Below are 20929 nucleotides of genomic sequence, written 5' to 3' on the forward strand. Positions count from 1 at the left end.
TTGGAAACTGTATAAGTACCTAGAAATCAAGATGTTCCTGAATGTCCATTGAGTCAATGGAGAAATTAAGGAATTAAAAGAATGTCTTGAAACAAATGAAAATGGAAACACAACATACCAAAATGGTATGGGATAAAGAAAAAGCAGTGCTAAGAGAGAAGTTTATAGCAATGCTTGTTTACGTGAAAAGAGAAGAAAGATTTTAAACAGCCTGATGATGCACCTCAAGGAACTAGGGAAGCAAGAACAGCCAAACTCAAAACTAGTAGAAGGAAAAAATTAATAAAGATCAGAGCGAGCTAAGAAAAAAGGAGAAGATCCAAAGAAATAAAATTATAAATAAAAAAGCAGATGTATAGTTGATACCACAGAAATATAAAGGCTCATTAGAGACAGTTATGGAAAACTATATGCTACCAAATTTGAAAACCCAGAGGAAATGGGTAAATTTTTGGACATACACAACCCACCAAGACTGAACCAGAAGGAAATAGGAAACCTGAACAGACCAATAAGGACTAACAAGATTAAATCAGTTATGAAAAGTCTTCAAAGAAAAGACCAGGACAGATGGCTTTACTATTTGATTCTACCAAACTTACAAAGAAGAACTAACACCAATTCTTATCAAATTTTTTTTCTTACCAAAAAAATTGAAGAGGAGGTCATTCTTTCTAACTCATTCTGTGAGGACAGCATTACTTTTATACCAAATCCAGACAAGGACATAACAACAGCAATAAAACCAATGGGGAAATATCTCTGATGAACATAGATGCAAAAATCTTTAATAAATAATTAAATCTTTAATAAATTGCTAGCAAGTCAAATCCAATAATACAACAAAGAAATAATACAAGTGAGATTTATCTCAGGGATACAAGGATGGTTCAGCATAAACAAATCAATAAATGTGAAGCATCATATCAACAGAAAGGAAAATCAAAAACTATATGATCATCAATAGATGCAGAAAAACATTTGATAGAATTCAGCATCCCTTCTTGAGAAAACTCTCTACAAATTAGTCATAGAAAGGTCATATCTCAACACAATAAAAGGCCATATATTATAAAACCACATCTAACATACTGAATTGGGAAAAGCTGAAAGCCTTTCCTCTAAGAACTGGAATAAGACAAGGATGCCCACTATGTAGTAGTATAAATTCTAGTCAGAGAGATCTAGCAAGAGAAGGAGAAAAAAGGCAACCAAGTAAAAAAAACAAAGAATTCAAATTGTCTCTCTTTGCAGGTGCAAACTAAAGCACCAAAAAGCTTTCAGAACTGATAAACAAATTCAGTAAAGTTTCAGGATACAAAATCTGTTGATATAAAAATCAGTAACATTTATATACACCAATAATGAACTTCTGAAAAAGAAATTAAGAAAGCAATCTCATTTATAACAGCTACAAAAAAAAAATAGGAATAAATTTAATCAAGCAGGTGAAAGACCTCTACAAGGAAAACTACCAAACACTGATGAAAGTATTTGAAGCAGACACAAATAAATAGAAAGACATAGAATGCTTATGGCCTGGAAGAATTAATATTGTTAAAATGACCATACTACTCAAAGCAATGTACACATTCAATGCAATCTCTATCAAAATACCAATGACATCTTTCACAGAAATAAAAAACAATTCTAAAATTTGTATGGAATCACAAAACACCCTGAACAGCCAAAGCAATACTGAGCAAAAAGAACAAAGCTGGAGTCATCATACTGCCTAACTTCAAAATATACTATACAGCCATAGTAACCAAAAGAATACAATACTGGTATTATAAAAGACACATGGATCAATGGAGAAGAATAAAGAACCCAGAAATAAACCCATATGTAGACAGCCAACTGATTTTTGACAAAGGTGCCAAAAATATACATAGGGGAAATGTCACTTTCTTCAATAAACGGGGCTGAGGAAACTGGATATCCATAGGTATAAGAATCAAACTAGACCCGTATTCCTCACCTAATGCAAAAATTAACTCAAAATGGATCAAAGACTTAAGTGCAATACATGAAACTATGAAACTACTAGAATAAAACATAAGGGAACTATTTTAGGATTGGGGGTCCAACTGGAGGCCCCTGGGCCACATGCTGATTTTGTGAGGACTTCTTTTGCTTATCTATGGTGTCATATATCATGAAAAGTATGTGTGGATCTTTTTATTTTTATTTTTTGCTAATCAGCTGTCCTTAGTGTTTGTGTATTTAGTGTGTAGCCCAAGATAACCCTGATTTTTCCAATGTGCCACAGAAAAAAAAAAGTTTGGACATCCCTGCTTTAGGATGTTGGTCTAGACAGGTTTTATGGCTAAGACTTCAAAAGCACAGGCAACAAAACTAAAAATAGACAAATGGGACTGTATTAGCCAAAGAAGCATCTGCAAAATAAAGAAAACAATCAACAGAGCGAACAGCCAACATGTAGAATGGGAGAAAACATTTCATCCAATGAGGGACTAGTATCTAGAATATACAAGGAACTCAAAAAAAACTCAGCAATAAAAAAACAAATAATCCCATTAAGAAGTGGGCAAAGGATCTGAATAGTCATTTCTTACAACAAGACCTACAAATGACCAACAGGTGTATGGAAAGGTGCTCTATATCATCTTTCATTAGGGACATGCAAATGAAACGCACAGTGTGATATCCTCTCACCCCAGTTAGAATGGCTGTTATCAAAAAGGCAAAAATAGGAAACATTGGCAAGGAAGCAGAGAAAAGGGATCTCATACACTGTTGATGGGAATGTAAATTAGTACAGTCATTATGAGAAAAGAGTATGGCGTTTTCTCAAAAAGCTAAAAACTAACATGTGATCTCATAGCCCACTACTGGGTATTTATCCAGAGGAAAAGTAACCAGTAGATCAAAGTGATTCCTACATCCCCATGTTTATTGCAGTACTATTCACTATAGCCAAGTTACGACGTCAACCTAAGTGTTCATCAACGGATGAATGGATAAAGAAAATGTGGTATATATGCACATACACAAGGGATGACTATTACGCATATAAAAACGAAACTCTCATTTGCAGCAACATGGATGAAACTAAAGGTTGTTATTTCATATGAAATAAACCAGGCACAAAAAGACAAATGTCACATGTAGTCACTCATGTGGGAGCTATAAGAGTTGATCTCAGAGAGGTAGAGAGTAGAATGATACTTGGCAGAGGTTGGAAAGGGTGCGTGTGTGGGAGAGATGAAGACAGGTTGGTTAATGGGTGCAGACGAACCCATTTGGATACGAGGAATAGGAGGAATAAGTTAGATAGGAGGAATACATTCTAGCATTTGGTAGCACACTAGGGTGACTATAATCAACAACAGAGAAAACTTGGAATACTCTTAACACAAAGAAATGATACATGTTTGTGGTAATGGATATCCCAAATACCCAGAAGTGATCATTACACATTGTATGCATGCATCAAAATACCATATGTGCCCCATACATATGTACAATTATTAGGTACCAGTAATACAGTTTTTGTAAATGGTATGGAAATAACCAAAGAAAGTAGACTGATGTTATTAATAATGAGATAGAACTGAGCTGGCACAGTATTTAGTTTTCCATGAGGCATGATGGAAGAGGGCTGCTGTAAGTTTCCATTCTACGAAATATCTCTCCCACCAGATTGGCAGAACTCCTAAAATGTATATTAGTAAAGATTTTTTTCTTGGTTTACGGTATTCTTACTTTCCTGCGAGCTCTTTTAAAATTCAATTTTTTTAAGGAAGAGCCATATGCATCCTTGTAGAGAATTAGTTTGACAGATTACCTTGCCAGTTCCTTCATTAGACCTGGAGAAACAAGGTGCTGGAAGGGAGAAGGTAGCCCAACTGTGTTTGGCCTATGGCCTTGCTTACTGAGGGTGAGGGTGAAGGTGGGGTACTGGATCTGGATGTGTTCTGGGGAGTGATTGTGGACTTACTGTTGAACTTGGGAAGCAGAGTGCAGTAGGGAAAGCACTGAAAAAAACATGACCTGCTTCAAATTTAGCTAAGGTGTTGAAGATAAGACGTATGCATAGGAAATATAAAAGTGGTTCTCCACTTTTCTTCATCCCTAAAATCATGTACAAAAAGATGACTCATGTTTTCAGGAGGGTTTTGTTCTCAGAGATACAACGAATTATGAAAACCCTAAGTTAAACTTTATCTTTTAGATATAATCTTTAATGAAATATTGTCAATGTTTTCCAGGTGTTCTTTAATTTTGTTCTTTTCTTTCATCATTAATCACATCACACGTCAGCTTAAATCCAATGAGTATCCGAAGACGAGCTTGGTTTCACCTTTGATTTTGCCTTTGCAGTCTGCCTAATGGCTTCCGTCTTTGTGCGAATGTGTTTATGAGACCTTCAGTGTTTATCTTCAGTATTTCACTTCCTATTCACTTATATAACATAAGTAATGATAATAAAATATTCTATAGTTGCATAACATTGCTGTGCTAAATAAGATGGAAGAAACCAAGCTATTTCTGTTGCTTCCCACCGCGCTTAGAATGAGATCCTTCTTCTTACTGCAGCATCAAGGCCTTCAGTGGTCTGCCCCCTGCCTGCCCCCTCAGCTTTCCCCCTCTGCCTTATTTCTTTCGCTCCAGGCACGCTGACATTCTCCCAGTTCCTCAAATGTGTCCCGCTCTTTTCTGCTAAAATCCCTTTGCATTTGCTGTTTCCTAAGCTCTCAACAGTCTTTCTCTTCCCTTGACAGGACCCAGACTTTCAAGTACAGGCTTGAAGTTAACTTTTTGAGGCTGTCTCAGACCTCCCTGTTTAAATTCGACTCCTTTCCTCATTTATTTACTTATTTTTACTAATAGGCTTTATGCTCTAGAATAGTTTTAGATTTACAGAAAAATTGAACATGTAGTACAGAGAGTTCCTAGATAGCCCCTACCCGTGGATTCCCCTATTATTAACATCCTACATTGGTGTGCATTTTCCCAGTTAATGAGCCAAATTATTGATATCCTGATATTAACTAAAGGCCATTGGTTATTCAGATCTCCTTCTTTTACCTAATGTCCTTTTTCTGTTCTAGGATCTAATCCAGGACTCCATATCTTGTGTCCCCTTGGGCTCCTCTTGACAGTTTTTTAGTCTTTAGGCGTACTGGCCAGGCATATTGTAGGATGCCCCTTCATTGGATCTTGTCTCATGTTTTTCTCATGATTAGACTAGGGTATGGGTTTTTTTGGGAGGAAGACCACAAAGGCAAAGTGCCATTTTCATCACAGCATATCAAGGGCACATATGATTAACATATATGACTCAATATTGACTCTGATCATCAGGCTGAAGTAGTGCTTTTTAAATTTCTCTGCTGTAAAGTTACCTATTTTTGCCCTTTTCCAAACTGTACCTTTTGGGTGAAAGTCACTTGGCACAGCCCACGCCTAAGGAGTTGGCAGTTTTTCTTCCTTTTCTTTAGGATGAAGTGTCTACATAAATTATTTGGAATTTTTCTGCAGACAGACTTGTCTCTTCTCCATTTATTAATTTATTCAATAATTTATTCATATCAGTATCAATTCATGAGTATTTATTTTATGCTTTGGGTTATAATCCAATACTTCCTTTTTCATTTTTTTTTTTTTTTTGTAGAGACAGAGTCTCACTGTACCGCCCTCGGTAGAGTGCCGTGGCGTCACACAGCTCACAGCAACCTCCAACTCCTGGGCTTACGCGATTCTCCCGCCTCAGCCTCCCAAGTAACTATAGGCGCCCGCCACAATGCCTGGCTATTTTTTTGTTGCAGTTTGGCCAGGGCTGGGTTTGAACCCGCCACCCTCGGTATATGGGGCCGGCACCCTGCTCACTGAGCCACAGGTGCCGCCCTCCTTGTTCATTTTATTGCCCCAATTGTTCCAACTTTGGCCACTGAAAACTCTTTTCATTGGCTCCTGTGTTCCTTTGAGGTTGCCTTGTCAATGTGGCAATGTGGACTTTTAAGTTAGTTAACTTTTCTGGAGCATCTTTTTGCCTTCTGGCACTACAAGATGATCTAGAATTATCTTGCGTATTTCCTGCCTCAGTCTTAGAATCAGTCATTTCTCTAGGGAGCCCTGGTTCCTTCTATTGCCATTCAAAACCAAGATCTGGGTGCCAGGCACATCCACTGCTGCTGGGCTCCACTTTATTTTTATTACATACCCTGATTCTTTCACCCATAGCATAGATTGCATAATATTTTATTATTTATTTGTTTGACTCTTATTTATTATCTACCTCCCACCTATATTGTCAGGTCCTCAAGGTCAGATGCTCTTTCACCATAGCACCTAACACATAGCTGGCTCTCAAGAAGCATTTGTTGAAGGAAGGAATGAAAGAATAATGGCTGGGAAGTAGGACTTTCATAAAAGAGCTTTCATTATTCATTCCACAGCTGATAATTTAAAGCCCAAATTTAATACATGAACCATGGTCTAAACTTTAGGAGTTTCAATGTATAAAGTATTAAAGAAAGGTTAGATTGATTAAAAGCTGAATACAGTATATGAAATTGATAATTCCCTTTATATATACAGATTTACAAGTTCATTAATTGTGTTTATGTTTACATTCTAATTCTCTAGGCAACTTATTAATTAAGCTTTATGATCAGAAATGGTATCTATGAATTCTAGCTGGGTATTGCTTTCTGTAGTTGAGGTATCTGGATAGTTAAAAGTCATTTTCATTTGCTGGCAGGTATAATAAAGATACAAGTTTTTTCTTATGCATAAAAGAAAAATAGCCACGAGGCAAACAAGTACAAATAGAGGAACAAAAAATGCTTTAATCACTTTTTCTCTGTTGAAGGAACAAAACTAGAGATGAGACTTGCTAAAGCACAGAGGGTGGGGTGGGGTTGATGGGGGTGGTTCCACAGACACTCACACTTTGAGTGCCAGAACTTACAGAACCTCAAGCTTCTGGCAGTCAGCATGGGAAAGCACAGCCCCAGGAGAGCACCATGACAACCCAGGCAAACCATGCTGAGCACTGGGGATCGGAAGTGTTTCTTGGGGGTACCTGCTTGCAGAGAGCAGGGCCTTAAATTTGGGCAAGGGAGACTCAGGACTGTTCCTTCATTTAAGGACAGGGAAGAGAGAGGACTAGCTGGGTTTAGATATTTGGGCACAAAGCGTCAGAAGCTCATTTGCCAGAAATGGAGTCTGAAGTGGGAGGAAGAGCAAAGGGCAAGATGCCAGGACTGGACTCTGCAAGGCACAGTGGAGGCTCGACTCTCAGTGGGGCCATGACACCTCAGTTGCCTCCTATCATTGACTGGGCACAGGGCAGGTGGAGGCTGCAAGGGCTCCAGGGCAGATGGGGAGGTTGGTAATGTTGCCCCAGCTCTAGATTGACGGGAAAAGCTGGGCTGGATGCTATTTGACCTTTAGCTCTGGCATAATTACCTTTCTGAGAAAATTATTCCAAGTTCACTTTGGTCTGCACACTGAGCAGTCAGCAAGACTCACCCCAGGCCTATGACTCAAAGCTCTGCTCTTGAGCAGTGTGAGTCCTGTGCTCAGCCCCTAGCAGGGCCTTGGTTGTCCCTCGACTTGCTCTCTGTTGCCTTGGGCTGCTGTGCTCCTGCCCTCAGTCTTCCCTCCCCACTACGGGGACTCTTCCCCCCCAGTTCTTTTCCTCCTCTGTCACTCTTTCCTCAAGGGACAGACCTGATAGAGTTCCTGTCCCTGCTTGGCTTTTCTGGGTTCTGAAATCTGTTCAAGGAAGACTTAGTGGCTTCCCCTGGAAAATTTCCTGGAAATCCTCCTTTAGGAGGGCTACTTCTTTCCAACAACTAAAAGATGGCCTTTGTTTATTTCCTGTCTCATGGAAAAGAAGCATCAGATTTGGCAGCACTACAGGTCATCTTATTTACCTGGGAACCGTGCATCTTGCTGGAAAATACCAAGTGTCTCTTTACTTGAATTCAGTGGTCAAGTACGAGTGTGTTTCAGTTAAGAATTTAAACAGCAGAGTCCAGGGCCCCTCCCTGGAAAAGTCTGATTCCATAAGTCTCAATATGAAGCACATAGTTTTAGATCACCTTGATGCAGGAGCTGAGAACGCAAATGCTGTCAGGGGCTGGGAGGTGGCTGTGTGTATTTGCAGGAACTACTGTTTGCTGAGCCCTTATCTTGTGGCCTAAATTATAGTTCCTGCCCAGTTACTTGCTTTGTAAAAGATCCTGTTGACAAACAATAGACATGTCCAAGGGCATAGCACTTGTTCTTCTAATGCTTTGGGAATAATTAGGTTTGGAGAGTTGAAGAATAATTATTTGTTAGAGCAATAAGAGGAAAGTATTTTCTTATTTATTGAGTGCTTACTATATGCTAAGCATTGTACTTAGTACTTTTTCATATGGTATCTCATTTAATTCTGATAAAGCTCAACAAGGTAGGTATTAATATCTTCACTTATAGATGAAGAAACTGATGCTAGGAGAGGTTAATTAACTTGCTACAGTTTCCATAGGTAGTGGGTGACAGAGCCAGTGGAGGTGACAGAGCCAGTGGATGACAGAGCTAGTGTGGGTGGCAGAGTTAGATTTGGGTACAGGATCACCTGACTTGAACGCCAGTGTTCATCTCATTAGGACCTGTGTTCCCCTTCTATTCTGGGCTTTCTCAAGGAAGGAAGACGCCTGCTTCAGCATGTGGGTGTCTCGTGCCTATGAGTTACTCCTGGGCAGGGTCTTGTATGGTGAGTAAGTAAGAATAGACTGGAATCTAACAGACTGGATAGGAATTCAACTTCCACCATTTTTTAACAGTGTGATGTTGGACATGTCATTTAACTTGCTTATACCTGGTTACATCACATATAAATTACATGAGGATAATTATACTATCTGCCTTGTGAGATTGAAGCAGTTAATATAAGTGCAACACTTAGTACCAGGTATACAGTGACCACTGCTGTCATTATTGTTGTTGTTACTACTACTAAGGATCTTTGTATCTTTACTGCTTAGCTGCAGGACGCTTGGCTTTTCACTGGGGCTCAGGAAATATTGGTGGGTGAATACATCCCAGCAGACTCTTCCCTGGTCAATTCTTCCTTCCCCCCATTTCCCCTCAACCCTTCTGCTGCCCTTTTCCTTTCCTATCTATTTATTCTCTTGCTCCTCAAGGCACAGAAGCATGGACTTTTGTGTCTTCAGGCTGTGTCTGTGTAGGAGGACTTTAAGGGTAGCTATGGGAAGGAGCTTGCAGTTGGGCGAGCATCTGTCTGTATCTCTGTATTTGTATTTCTGTGGGTGGACGTATCTATAAGGGAATGAATATTCCATGAATTTGCATTTTAGAGTGTGATTTTGCATTTTTTTTTGGTGTGTCTTGAAGAGTAATGAGAATGTATAAGAGTTGATATACATACATGTATATAGGTGTCTTACATGGAGGAGGGGTTTCTACTTCCCTTGAATTGGGAGTCAGTCAAATGGGGGTTTAGAGAGGTATGGTGAATGCAGGAAAGATATGGTAGTGAAACCAACCTTTTTTCTTCCTTCCCTTTTTCCTGTCTCCACCAAGCCTGTCCCCATTTTCTAGCAGAGGTGTACACTTGGGGAGTGGGGAGCCTGGGCTATGCTGCAGAGGAGGAGAGGCTGGGTGGGAGAGGCAGGCTGGGAAAACCTTGCAAGCCATGTTTAGCAACTTGACTTTTATCTCAGAGGAATCTATGAAAGGAAGGGTGTGGTGAGATATTAGCATTTAAAAAGAAAAATGTAACATGGAGGATGGATTCCATGAATTCAAGAATGGAGGCTCGGAGACCAGCAGGAAGACTGTGGTGAAAATCTAGGCAAAGATGAAAAGGGCTGTGGGGAGGAGGGGAGATGTATGAGATAAAATGAGCAGGACATGGAGTTTAATTGGCCGTTGGGATGAAGGAAAGGGAATCCTCAAGGAGTCCTGCTTGGGAGGTGAGGGAGTATTGACTGTGCAATACCCATAGAACATCCAGTTAAAGATGTTAAATAAGCTGTTGGGCATAGAAGTCTGAATTTTAGAGTAAAACATCCACTTATAGATGGTCACTGAAGCTACTGGTGAAAGGAAGTTGCCCAAAGAGAACATGTGGAAGGGAAGAGAATGATACTAGTTTCCTATAGCTGTTGTAACAAATTACCATACACTTAATGGCTTAAAATAACACAAATTTATTTTTTTTATAGTACTGGAGGTCAAAAGTCTAAAGTAGTTTTTGTGGGGCTAAAATCAGAGTGTTACCAGAAGTGTGTCCCTTTTGGAGGCTCTCGGAAAAAACCTATTACTTGCACCTTTCCAGCTTCCAGAGGCTGCCCACATTCCTTGACTCATGGCCCCTTAGCTGTCCAACTTGTGTTTCTATTTTCACACCATCTTCTCTGACTTTGATTCTCTTGTCTACCTTTTATAAAGACTCTTGTGATCATTTGGGTCTACCTAGACCAGTGTTTCTCAACCTTCCTAATCCTGCGGCCTTTTAATACAGTTCTTGTGGGTCGCAACCCACAGGTTGAGAACTGCTGACATAGACAATCAGGATAATCTCCTCATTTCAGATTCTAAACCATGTAAGGAAATATATTTACAAGTTCCGGGGATTAGGACATGTACTTCCTTGGAGGAGGATTATTCTGCCTACTAAAGGGATCTAAAGCAGAACTCCAAGGTTTATTGACATTAAGGCACAGACAGAGGGAGAAGAAGCTCAATGAAGGCAGAGAAGTTATAGCTGGGAGAACCAGGAAACCATGACTTGGTTAGGGGTGGGATGAGATGGTCAAGAATTTTCAAGAAGAGGGAGAGATTGCTGCTGTCAAATGCAGTAGATTTTGCAGGTCAAGGATTAAAAAACGCCTGTTGGACTTGAAAATCAAGAAGCAGTTAATTGACTCAACAAATATGTATGGAGCACTTACTTAGTGCTAGGCACTATTCTAGGTGTGGACAATATAGTGGTGATGGAGGCACAGCCCCTGCTCATATCCTAGTGCTACAGTCCCCAACCCCTGGGCTGCAGACCAGTACTGGTCCATGACCTGCTAGGAACCAGGCCTCACAACAGAAGGTGGGCAGTGGGTGAGTAAATAAAGCTTCATCTGTAGTTACAGCTGCTCCCCATGACTTGCATCACTGCCTGAACTCTGCCTCCTGTCAGATCAGTGGCGACATTAGATTCTCAAAGAAGCATTAACCCTACTATACACTGTGCACGCAAGGGATCTAGGTTGTGCTTCTTAGGAGAATCTAATGCCTGATGATCTGAGGTGGAGCTCAGGTGGTGATGCAAGTGCTGGGGAGTCGTTGCAAACACAGATTATCATTAGCAGTGACAATTGACTGCACAGAGACCATAATCATTCAATTGCTTGCAGGCTCATATCAAAACCATTCCCAGCCCTGTCCTTGGAAAAATTGACCTCCACAAAACTGGTCCCTGGCACCAAAAAGGTTGAGATTCACTGTCCTGGTGGGTAGAAGACAAGCAGTAACTCAACAAACCAGTAAACAATGCACGCAGTTCTAAGTGCTAGGTAAGGAGTCCAATTAGGAAAAGTGTGAAAGAGGAGGCCCAGGAAGACCTCTGAAGAGGTGAGGTCTCAACCGATATTGAATGACAAGAGGAGGTAGCATGGATCCTGGGGATGGTGTTCCAGGCACAGGAAGCAGCCAGTGAGAAGGCCTTCCCTGGGGTGGGCCTTGGCTTGTCATAGCAGAGAGGAGCTTGGCATGGCTGCAGCATGAGGGTGAAGAGGAAGTAGTGGGGCATGAGGTTGGGAAAGGATGTGTTAATCAAGGCTCTGGGCTTTGAGTGCCAGGCCAGTTCAGATTATATTGTAGGGGCTCAAGAATGAAACAGGGAGACTAGTGAAAGAGGTAGTTGCTTGGACTTTGGGAGTGAGGTAGTTGTTATGGGTTGAATTGTGTTCCCTAAAAGATATGTTGAAGTTCTAACCCCTGGTACCTGTGAATGTGACATTATTTGGAAATTGTCTTCACACATGTAATAAGATAAGGTCAGACTGGATTAGGGCAGGCTAATCCAATATAACTTGTGACCTTATAAGAAGAGGAACATGTGGATAAAGAGACCTCTGGGGAGAATGCCATATGATGACTTGGGCAGAGAATAAAGTGATGTAACTACAAACCAAGGAACACTAAGGCCACCACCAGAAGCTAGAAAGAGGCAAGGGGACTCTCCCCTCCAGGTTATAAAGGGAGCACGGCTCTGCTGGCACTTTGATTTTGAACTCTGGGACCGTGAGACAGTATGTTATAGCAGCCCCAGTACAGTGCTGAGGATGGGCAGAGGCGGCTTGGAGGTAGAGTTGACAGGACTTTTTGATGGGTGGAACGTGGGAGGTGAAGGAAAGAGAGTAACTGAGGACAAACTAGATTTGTGGCCTGAGCAACTGGGTGGCTGTGGATTCTCTTTAGAGAGATTGGAGAGGCTATGTATGGGTGGAGCACGTTTGGAGAGGGAAAGGAAGACTTGAGTGTATGAGTCAGAAGCTGAGCCAGAGGTATAAATTTGAGGTCGTTAGCATATGGATGGCATTGAAATAATGACATGGAAGTAAACGAAGTCACCCAGGGACAGGAAGTTTCAGGCAACCCTGAAGGGCCTTAAAACATCCTAGTTCGGAAAAAAGGTATTTCCCAATGTTAGATACTCTTGACATTTTATGGGTCTAAGTGGGGATGTGTTTATCCTGCAAAGCTATATGGGCTCAGTTAAATGTATATTTCTTTTTACTTGATCTGTTTTGAAAACCTGCCAAAAGATTTCGAAGCTCTTTCCATTGGGAGGTAGGGTCTATTCCTCCCTCCAAAGTCCCTCCCACCTGCTACCCCAAACCCAATTATACCAGTCTTGGGACTTGTTTTGGCCCATGAATGTGGTGGAAGTGATATGGAGCTAGCTTCAGAGCTGCGGCTGCTGAGGTCTTTTGGCTTTTGACTTTGCATTCTCAGCCCACCCCTGCTGTTGTGTGGTGAAGCCTGGGCCCCCTCCTGCAGGATGAGAGAGCATCCAGCTGGCAGCTGGGGCTGAGGCCACTGGGGGGCCAATCACTTCAGCCATCATCTGACTGCAACCGAATAAGTGAGTCCAAGTGAGACCAATAGAAGCAGAAGCAGAAGCAGCCCTGACTCAGCCCACAGAACCAGGGGAACTACTAGACTGTTGTTTTAAGTCAAACTTTCAGGGTGGTTGGTTATACAAAGAGATACACTTGGCAGAGAGCTTGTGTCCATGTAGGCAGGATAACATGGGGGGAAAAGAGCTATGTGCTGTTCAGGGTCATGGAAATAAATCAGGATTTAATCTAGATGCATGATTAAATGGAAATCCAAAAGGTCACAGAATAATACATCATTCATGAAATGATAAAATACAGAAGGCACATTTCCGAGACCAAATGTCATTCATTAAATCATTCCTTCAACAAATATTTAAGGGTTTGCTCTCTACCATATGCCTGGCAGGGCGCTAGGAGAAGGACACAGAGGTAAATGAGATGAACGCTCAAAATACTGTTACTGACTCTGTGGAGCTTATTGTTGAGTGTGTGGCCTCCCTGTTTGCTAGGAATGGCCATGCAGATGCAAAATGGGGTTAGTGACAATAATGGCTGCTCAATTGACCTCTCCCTAGGGCCCATGCCCTTTGTATTCATTATCTTCTTTAGAGCTCCCCCTGACCCTGTGAGGTGGGATTATTCTTCATTCCACAGTGGAAATTACTGGGCCTTGGACAAGGTAAGTAGCTTGGTCAGGATTACACAGCTGGAAAGGGGTTGATGAACCCCCAGCGATATCTGACTCAAGTTTATGCTCTTTCCACCAGGTCATCTATTGTTTATTCCCTCACCTGACCTGAAGGCAGGTTGTGTGTCTAGATTATAGATTGGGCTTGGTGGATCCTGTGGCCCAGTAGAGTTCTTCTACTGGGTTGGCCGTTAGCAATGGGAGCCTGGAGGCTGAATGCTGATGATACTGTGAAGATGTAGCCCTGAGTTCTCTCTGGACAAGGAGAATCAGGACATCAGCTGGGAGTGGAAGGCCAGCTGCGGGCACAGCATCAGGATTTTAATCTGTGAAATCTTGAAAGATAACCCCCTTACTCCTCACAGGAGGTTTTCTCATTACACCATATTCCTGGCACAACTGTGTGTGGGGTGTGGGGCCACCACAGGGGGAGGGCCCCTCGCCCCTTAGATCCCTCCTGACCACAGTGGCTGCATCTTGTGGGCTTCACAGCTTGGATGTGGCAGCCAGGTTCCCCCAGCAGAGCCTGAGATACTGCAGCTGTTGGGCAGTGTGTTACAGTGCGGCCTGTGAGCTAAAGGGCAAGGAGGGCTGCATGTCACTGTGACTGGTCAGGAGAGGAGGTCAGCGGGTAGTGAGTTGTCCTGTGCTAGAGGAATGGTGCTGCGTGGAGTTGGAGGAGGCCCAGTGCAGCTGAAAGAGAGCATGGGCAGAGAAGAGCTTAAAGCCAGGAGACAACCATTGGTGTTCAGGACGGGGTACAGGCAGACTGGCCATGTGAGGGGGGTTGGGAAATGCTCTGGGTCCTGGGCTTGGGCACCAAGCACTTTCCCAGCTGCTGGGCATCTCCTCCGCCCCTAGGGGTGGGTTGCTCTACTCAGAGAGGCCCTTCTTGGAGGCTCAGGGCTGGGGGCATCATCTCTGGGAGAGAGGGCATCAGAGTTCTGATGAGTCATGCTGACTCACCTCCCCAACTTCATAAAATGAGGCTCACTTCAAAGATAATTATTGCCTCTTTTTGCTTCCCAATGCTCCTTTATAGGATCCAGGCTTCTGTGTGACCTGGGACTTGAGGGCAGAAAGTGCATATTACTTCTGCATCACCAGACCAGACTTTGTCCTGACTAGGATATGTAGTACTCAGGAGGGTTTTGAAGTTAAAAAAAATATCCCGAGGGTAGCCTTACCCGACTGTGGCTCCAGGTATTATGGATCTAGGAGCCAGAATATTAGCAGGGTGTCTGGTGGTAGAAAGTGGATCCCTTAAGCCACGTTTCAGCAGGGGACCTCCACCTAGAGGGGCTGTTTCTTCCCTTTGACAGGGCTGTGTTTTTAATTTATTTTCTTTATTTTTTTTTAAAGCTCATAATTTTTTGGTTGTTTGTTTATTTTTGAGATAAAGTCTCATTCTTGCCCTGGCTAGAGTGCTATGGTATCATAGCTCACAGCAACCTCAAACTCTTGGGCTCAAGCAATCCTCCTGCCTCAGCCTCCCAAGTAGCTGGGACTACAGGCATGAGCCACCCCTCTCAGCTAGTTTTTTTTTTTCCTATGTTCTTTTTTAGTAGAGATGGGGGTCTCAGTTTTGCTTAGGTTGGTCTCAAACTCCTGAGCTCAAGCAATCCACCCACCTTGGCCTTCCAGAGTGTTAGAATTACAGGTGTGAGACACTGCTCCTGGCCAGAGCTGGGCTGTACACTGCACAGTTACTTAGATTCTATTAGATGTCAGGAGAGGACAAGGCCAAGCTTCAAAATATGTTCATTTCTCTTTTTAAACAATAGTTACTATTCATTTTCATGTTTGCCAGATATTTACTATGTGCCATGGAATTGTGCTAAGAACTTCACAGAGATTATTTTATTTAATTCTGGGAGATAGTACCAGAATCCCTTTTTTAACAGATGGTGAAACAGAGGTGCAGAGAAAGTAGATATCTTGTCCTAAGTCACATGGCTGCTAAATTATGGAATCAGGACTTAAATGAAGGCCTGAACACTTAACTATGCTGCCTTCAACAGAAAAAGAGACAGGCTTTTCATGCGAATTTGCAAAACATAAAATGCTGGCTCATCCATAGTTTCTCTATACACAGGTAACAACTGTTAATATTTTTTTTCAAGAACCCATGTGTGTAGTTTTTTAAAATAAGGAATTACCGTAAGCGCTGATTTATAGACTGGTTCTTCCCCCACTCTGCAATATATTTTGAACATTTTGTAATGTTAGATATTTTTCGACATCTTGATTATTAGTGGCTGTAAAGTATTTCATTATATAGGAATCCATAATGTACTTTTAAAAATCTCTTTCTATTATTGGAACTTTAGTTTGCTTATAAATTTTGTTATAAATAATGCCATGCCTAGCAACTGTGTTGATTTATCTCTGTGTGTATTTCAGAAGATGCCTGAGGGTAAATTCTATTAGTGCTGTTTCTGCATCAAAAAGCATGTACATTTAAAGGCTTTTGGTATTACTGTGAAAACACTTTCCAGAAGGTTTGCGCTAATTTACTTTCCCATCAGCAGAGTCTGAGAATACTGACTTCTTCAGAACTTGATAACACTGGGTATTTCACTGTTTTTAAACTTTGTAAATTTTCTCAGGTTAAAAAATATCTTCCTTTGATTATTAATGACATTGGCCACTTTTTTGGTGAATTGCCTTTATTTTTATCAGAACGTTTATCTTTTTCCTTATTGATTGGATGAACTCTTTACATATTAAGCCGTAACGCGAACCTTTTGTCATATGTTACAGGTATTTTTTTCCATTTATCATGTATGTTTATATTTTATTTATCAAGGTTTTTATGCATAGAAGTTTTAAATTTCTAGGTAACCGAATCTATCAATCTGCCTTTATTCTTTTTAGTTTTGGTTCTCTGCAGGGTGATATAAATATCTTCATTAAAAAACCCTAATTCTTACACTCATTTTTTAAGTCATTCATTTGATGAACATTTTTTCTATACCTGACGCTTTCTAGGCATTGGGGATACATAAGCAAGGTGGGCAAGCTTCCTGCTTCTATTTACTTTTTCCATCCGTCTGAAATTTATTTTTAAATACAGTCAGCTGGGGCTTGGTTGAACTCTGCAGTGGCTGGCTCTGTCTTCTATGGGAGAAAAGGATAAAAAGAAAAATTCTTTAGTCAAAGCCAAATTTTAAAGCTAGAGCTAGAAAGGCTTTCTGCCTAAGTGGAAAATATATGACTAAGAGGTCAGACTGTAAAATCTGAGAGCCCTTGCCACAGGCCAGCCCATCCCACAGGGGCCCCTGAGGCCTTCTTTCTTGAAATTGGTTCTTGAGGGCAGCAGGAATGGCCGAGACTCACCTTGGCACAGACCCATGGCTCAGCTATAGCCTTGGAGTTACTGGCTGGCTTCTTTGCACAGTTGATCCCTTCAGAGGTGGCTTGGTATGGATGGGAAAACTTGACCCACTGAAGGTTATGCGGCCTCCTTAAATTAATTCCACAGGAGGTGTTTTTAGAGCCTTAATTTTCTGGGTCAGGGTGGCAATTCCCACACATGAGTTTTCCAGTAAACAGGGCACTTTCTCTATAGACAGGTGATGGGCCCAGGATCCAAGGAGGCTGTTGGACAGTTACAGTTCTATTTCTTCCCTAGTTATCTGGAGCTCTGGGGATTGCAGTTGACTTTTCCATCTCAGGTGAGGAAGGGAGAAAAGAGGCTTTTTTTTTTTTTCCTATTGCCCCAATTTAGCCAATCTGTGGAGGACTCAAAGGATATATAGTCTTAGGTGGTCCAGAGCTTAAAATAGGGGAATGGAATGGGCAGCAAGAATCAGGATACTGGGATTTAGGCAGAAGCCTGAGACAGACGAGGCTATTTTGGAGATCACATTAGACAGGCGTGAGTCAGGTACTCACTGCACAGGGATGGAGCTCGTGGGGCCTTTGCTGATGTGGGTCTGGGCGGGAGCTCTTTTATCTTTGGTAATTCTGGGTTTTTTGGACCCTATCTGAGTATCCCTGTCTTTGGGAAGGGTTTTCTTAACTTTAGGGCAGGCCCTCTGTCCCTGGTGCAGGGACAGCACCCCATGGTGTGCTGGTAAACTGTCTCTCAGGAAACAACATCAATGCTGTTGATTTGTAGCTCTTGCCAATTTCCATGCTATATGTGTTCCCACCGTGTTTGATTCTGAGCTCCCAATGGTTTAACAACTGGCTCAGGAAATGCAGCCTTTTGTTCTCAGGAGCCAGCACGAGCTGGTTCCAGCACACACTGGCAGCACCCTCATGCTTCTAGCAGTGGTTGGCATCTGTGTCTGAAGGGAGGGCTACATCTGCTTGGCAGATGTGAGTCAGGTGGGAGGGTCAGGCGTCCGAGGGTCCAGTAGCCCTAGTAACATGCTGGTTCTTCAGAGATGTCTCAGTTTCTCCCCAATGAAAGGCATTTTCTTTTGTTATTCATCCTCTTCCCAGGCTCAGGGCAAGAATCCTGGGGCATTAGGCATCTTCACAAATACGGAGCCATTTCAATGACTCCAACAAACAGTTGAGCTTATTGTGTATTTTGAGGATGATCCTGGTAATCTCGTTCACAGCACTAATGGCTCTGCACTAACAAGCTGTGTGACTTCAAGGATATCAGTGACCATCCTTGGGCCTCAGTGTCCTCATCTGTATAATGACAGGGTTGGAACTGAATCTCTGAGGTCTTTTCTAGCCCTACCATGCCTCGAATATAAGAATTTTTGAATGACAGTGGTATTTATAGGCAATGATATTCTGATGGCTGTTTAGACTGGCTCATAATCTATGTGAAGCAGAGAAGAATGCGCAGTCATCTGGGAAAGAACTGTTATTTTTGAGTACCATAGACTCTAGTAATAAAACATAAAATCCAGAGTGAAAAAAAATTGGCCACATTTCTTAGGTACAAAAGACTGACACCATGAAAGATGACAGGGTTAATAGATTCAGCTCTGATTCTCTCTATGACTTCAGCTCAAGAAGAACAGTCCTCTTGGGAAATCAACAGGAACCCATTTAGACAGATCAACTCTAAATTATGGGGGGATTATCCAGGTTAAATCTTGCTTTCATGCTTTTTGACTGCATCTATTCTGCTTAATTACTTACTTGGTTGGCATCTCAGATTTCCTCTATTTTCTTGTAGCCTCGAGGGAATCCCTTTGATGAGTTAGGGTAGTAAAGAGAAAAAGCTGTGGATTAGAAACCAGGAGACCCAATTTTTAACTGGCTTCAACAGATCATTTCTCCAGTCTGAGTCTCAGATGCATTATTGACGATTGAGGTATTTGGGATACATCAGTGATTTGTAGCCAGGGGACATTTTGGAACGTTGCTGATCCAGGCCTGGTGGGGCTCCCAGCTATAAAGAGGGTTCAGATCTTCCCCACCCAGCTCCTGCCTCTGTTTTCTGGGGCCAGTGGATGACCCTGACCACATTCTTCTCTTAGCAATGGTGAAAGTGGAAACAAGAAATGCTTTAGGAGGCCTTGGGGGAGCTGAGGCTCACTGTCCCTTCCCACTGGCCAAGGCAAGTTACACGGCTTAGCTGGACAGCTCCCGGGTAGGGATGGATGGTCCACTTCTCAAGGCACAAGTTGCAAAATCTCGGGGAGGACTTTGTGGGTAGGAAGGAGTGAAGAATTGGGAGTAATGGAGCAGTTGCCCAGAGAGGGCCACACATTTCCTCCCCTCATCCTGTGGCCTAGGAGAGGAGCCATTTTTGTTGCACCCCTGGAGTGTAGTGCTGCAATCATAGCTCACTGTAACCTTGAATACTTGGGCTCAAGTAATCCTCTTGCCTCAGCCTCCCAAAATGTGGGGTTACAGGCATAAGCTACGACACCCTGCCTCCAATTTCTTCTGATGACACAGATTCGGCTCACAACAGTCTTTCTCTGTGCTGTCTGGGATTTAACCTGTGTGACCTCAGGTTGCCAATTGATGTCTGTGCTGAAAGTTCTTCTGTGTCTGAGCCATCTCTTTATCCATTTTTTCCTGCACATTTCTGAGAACATGGTAGATGCTTAGTAAATATTTGTCGAATGCTTAAAAACTAATCTTAGCCTGCCCAAATCGGTCTTTTATCTATCAGCTATGATGAGGACAAGAAGACCAGCAGGAAGAACAAGACTCTTCGGGAGAAGAGGCCAAGCTGTGGATAGGGTCGCTCCCTGCCCAGAGCCTGGCCCTGAGTGATGCGGCCTCAGGCAGTCCTCCTGAGCATTGGGATCTTCTGACAAGCTGAGGACTAACAATTGGCCAGCTCTTGGGCCTCTGTTTGGAGATGCCATCAGACTTCTGCCAGTCTGCATGCCGAAGGAACAAAGCCATGTGGTCCAGTGATGTCTCAATCCCGTGGGTGACCTCTTAACGAGTTATTTCTGTTTTTGAGAAGTCAAACAGGGAGCCTGAGAAAACAGGTTAAATGAAAAGTTAGGACTGTAAAAAAATTAGAGACAGGAAAGATATGGGGAAGGAGAAAAGAGTTTGGGCGGGGCTTTGGTACCTTTTGTGAACTACTTAGGTTATTAAGTATGAACTGTCCAATTTCCTTAAGTATTAAGTTTGACAGTGGAATACCTCTGACTTTTCACTCTGGCACTTCTTATTTTATTTTTATTGTGAAGGTACGTCCTCATTCTTTCAAATGCATGGTTTGACTTGTGATTATCTTTCAACTTTTTTAGAGCAATTTTTGTGAAACCATGGATAAGTCAAAAATTTGTGTTATTTTCGAAAATGGGTTCCATCATGGAACCAATGCAGTGTAGAGAGCTTGAAATATCAACAAAGTGTTTGGGAAGGATGTAGCTAATGAGCACACAGTATGTTGATGATTTGAGAATTTCTCTTCTGTTGATTTTAATCTTGAAAATGAGCCACATGGGCGACCCGAGATTGAGGTGGATAATGATGAGCTGAAAGCTGAGTGAAGCTAATCCATCTCAGCCTACACGTGCACTAGCAGCAAGGTTTGACTTTATTATTCCAACAATATTGGACCGTTGGAAACAAATCAGCAAGGTAAAGAATGTGGGTAGATGGGTTCTGCATGAATTAAACAAGCACCAGAAGAAAAATCGTCTGGAAGCTTGCCTTTGCTGTTGCAACATAAAGGCAAACCATTTCT

The 20929-nt window shown here is 42.1% G+C and overlaps 1 protein-coding gene and 1 pseudogene across 1 annotated transcript in view; one reads left to right on the forward strand and one right to left on the reverse strand.

Moving 5' to 3' along the window:
• Positions 1–20929, forward strand: part of TMEM178B (transmembrane protein 178B) — a 378707-nt gene that overhangs the window by 58745 nt on the left and 299033 nt on the right. The gene's annotated exons all lie outside the window — the stretch shown is intronic.
• LOC128560241 (mitochondrial calcium uniporter regulator 1-like) overlaps positions 1–20929 on the reverse strand; it is an 85375-nt pseudogene that overhangs the window by 37976 nt on the left and 26470 nt on the right.

This window comes from Nycticebus coucang, chromosome 11 (genome assembly GCF_027406575.1).
Source record: "Nycticebus coucang isolate mNycCou1 chromosome 11, mNycCou1.pri, whole genome shotgun sequence".
Taxonomy (NCBI): Eukaryota; Metazoa; Chordata; class Mammalia; order Primates; family Lorisidae; genus Nycticebus; species Nycticebus coucang.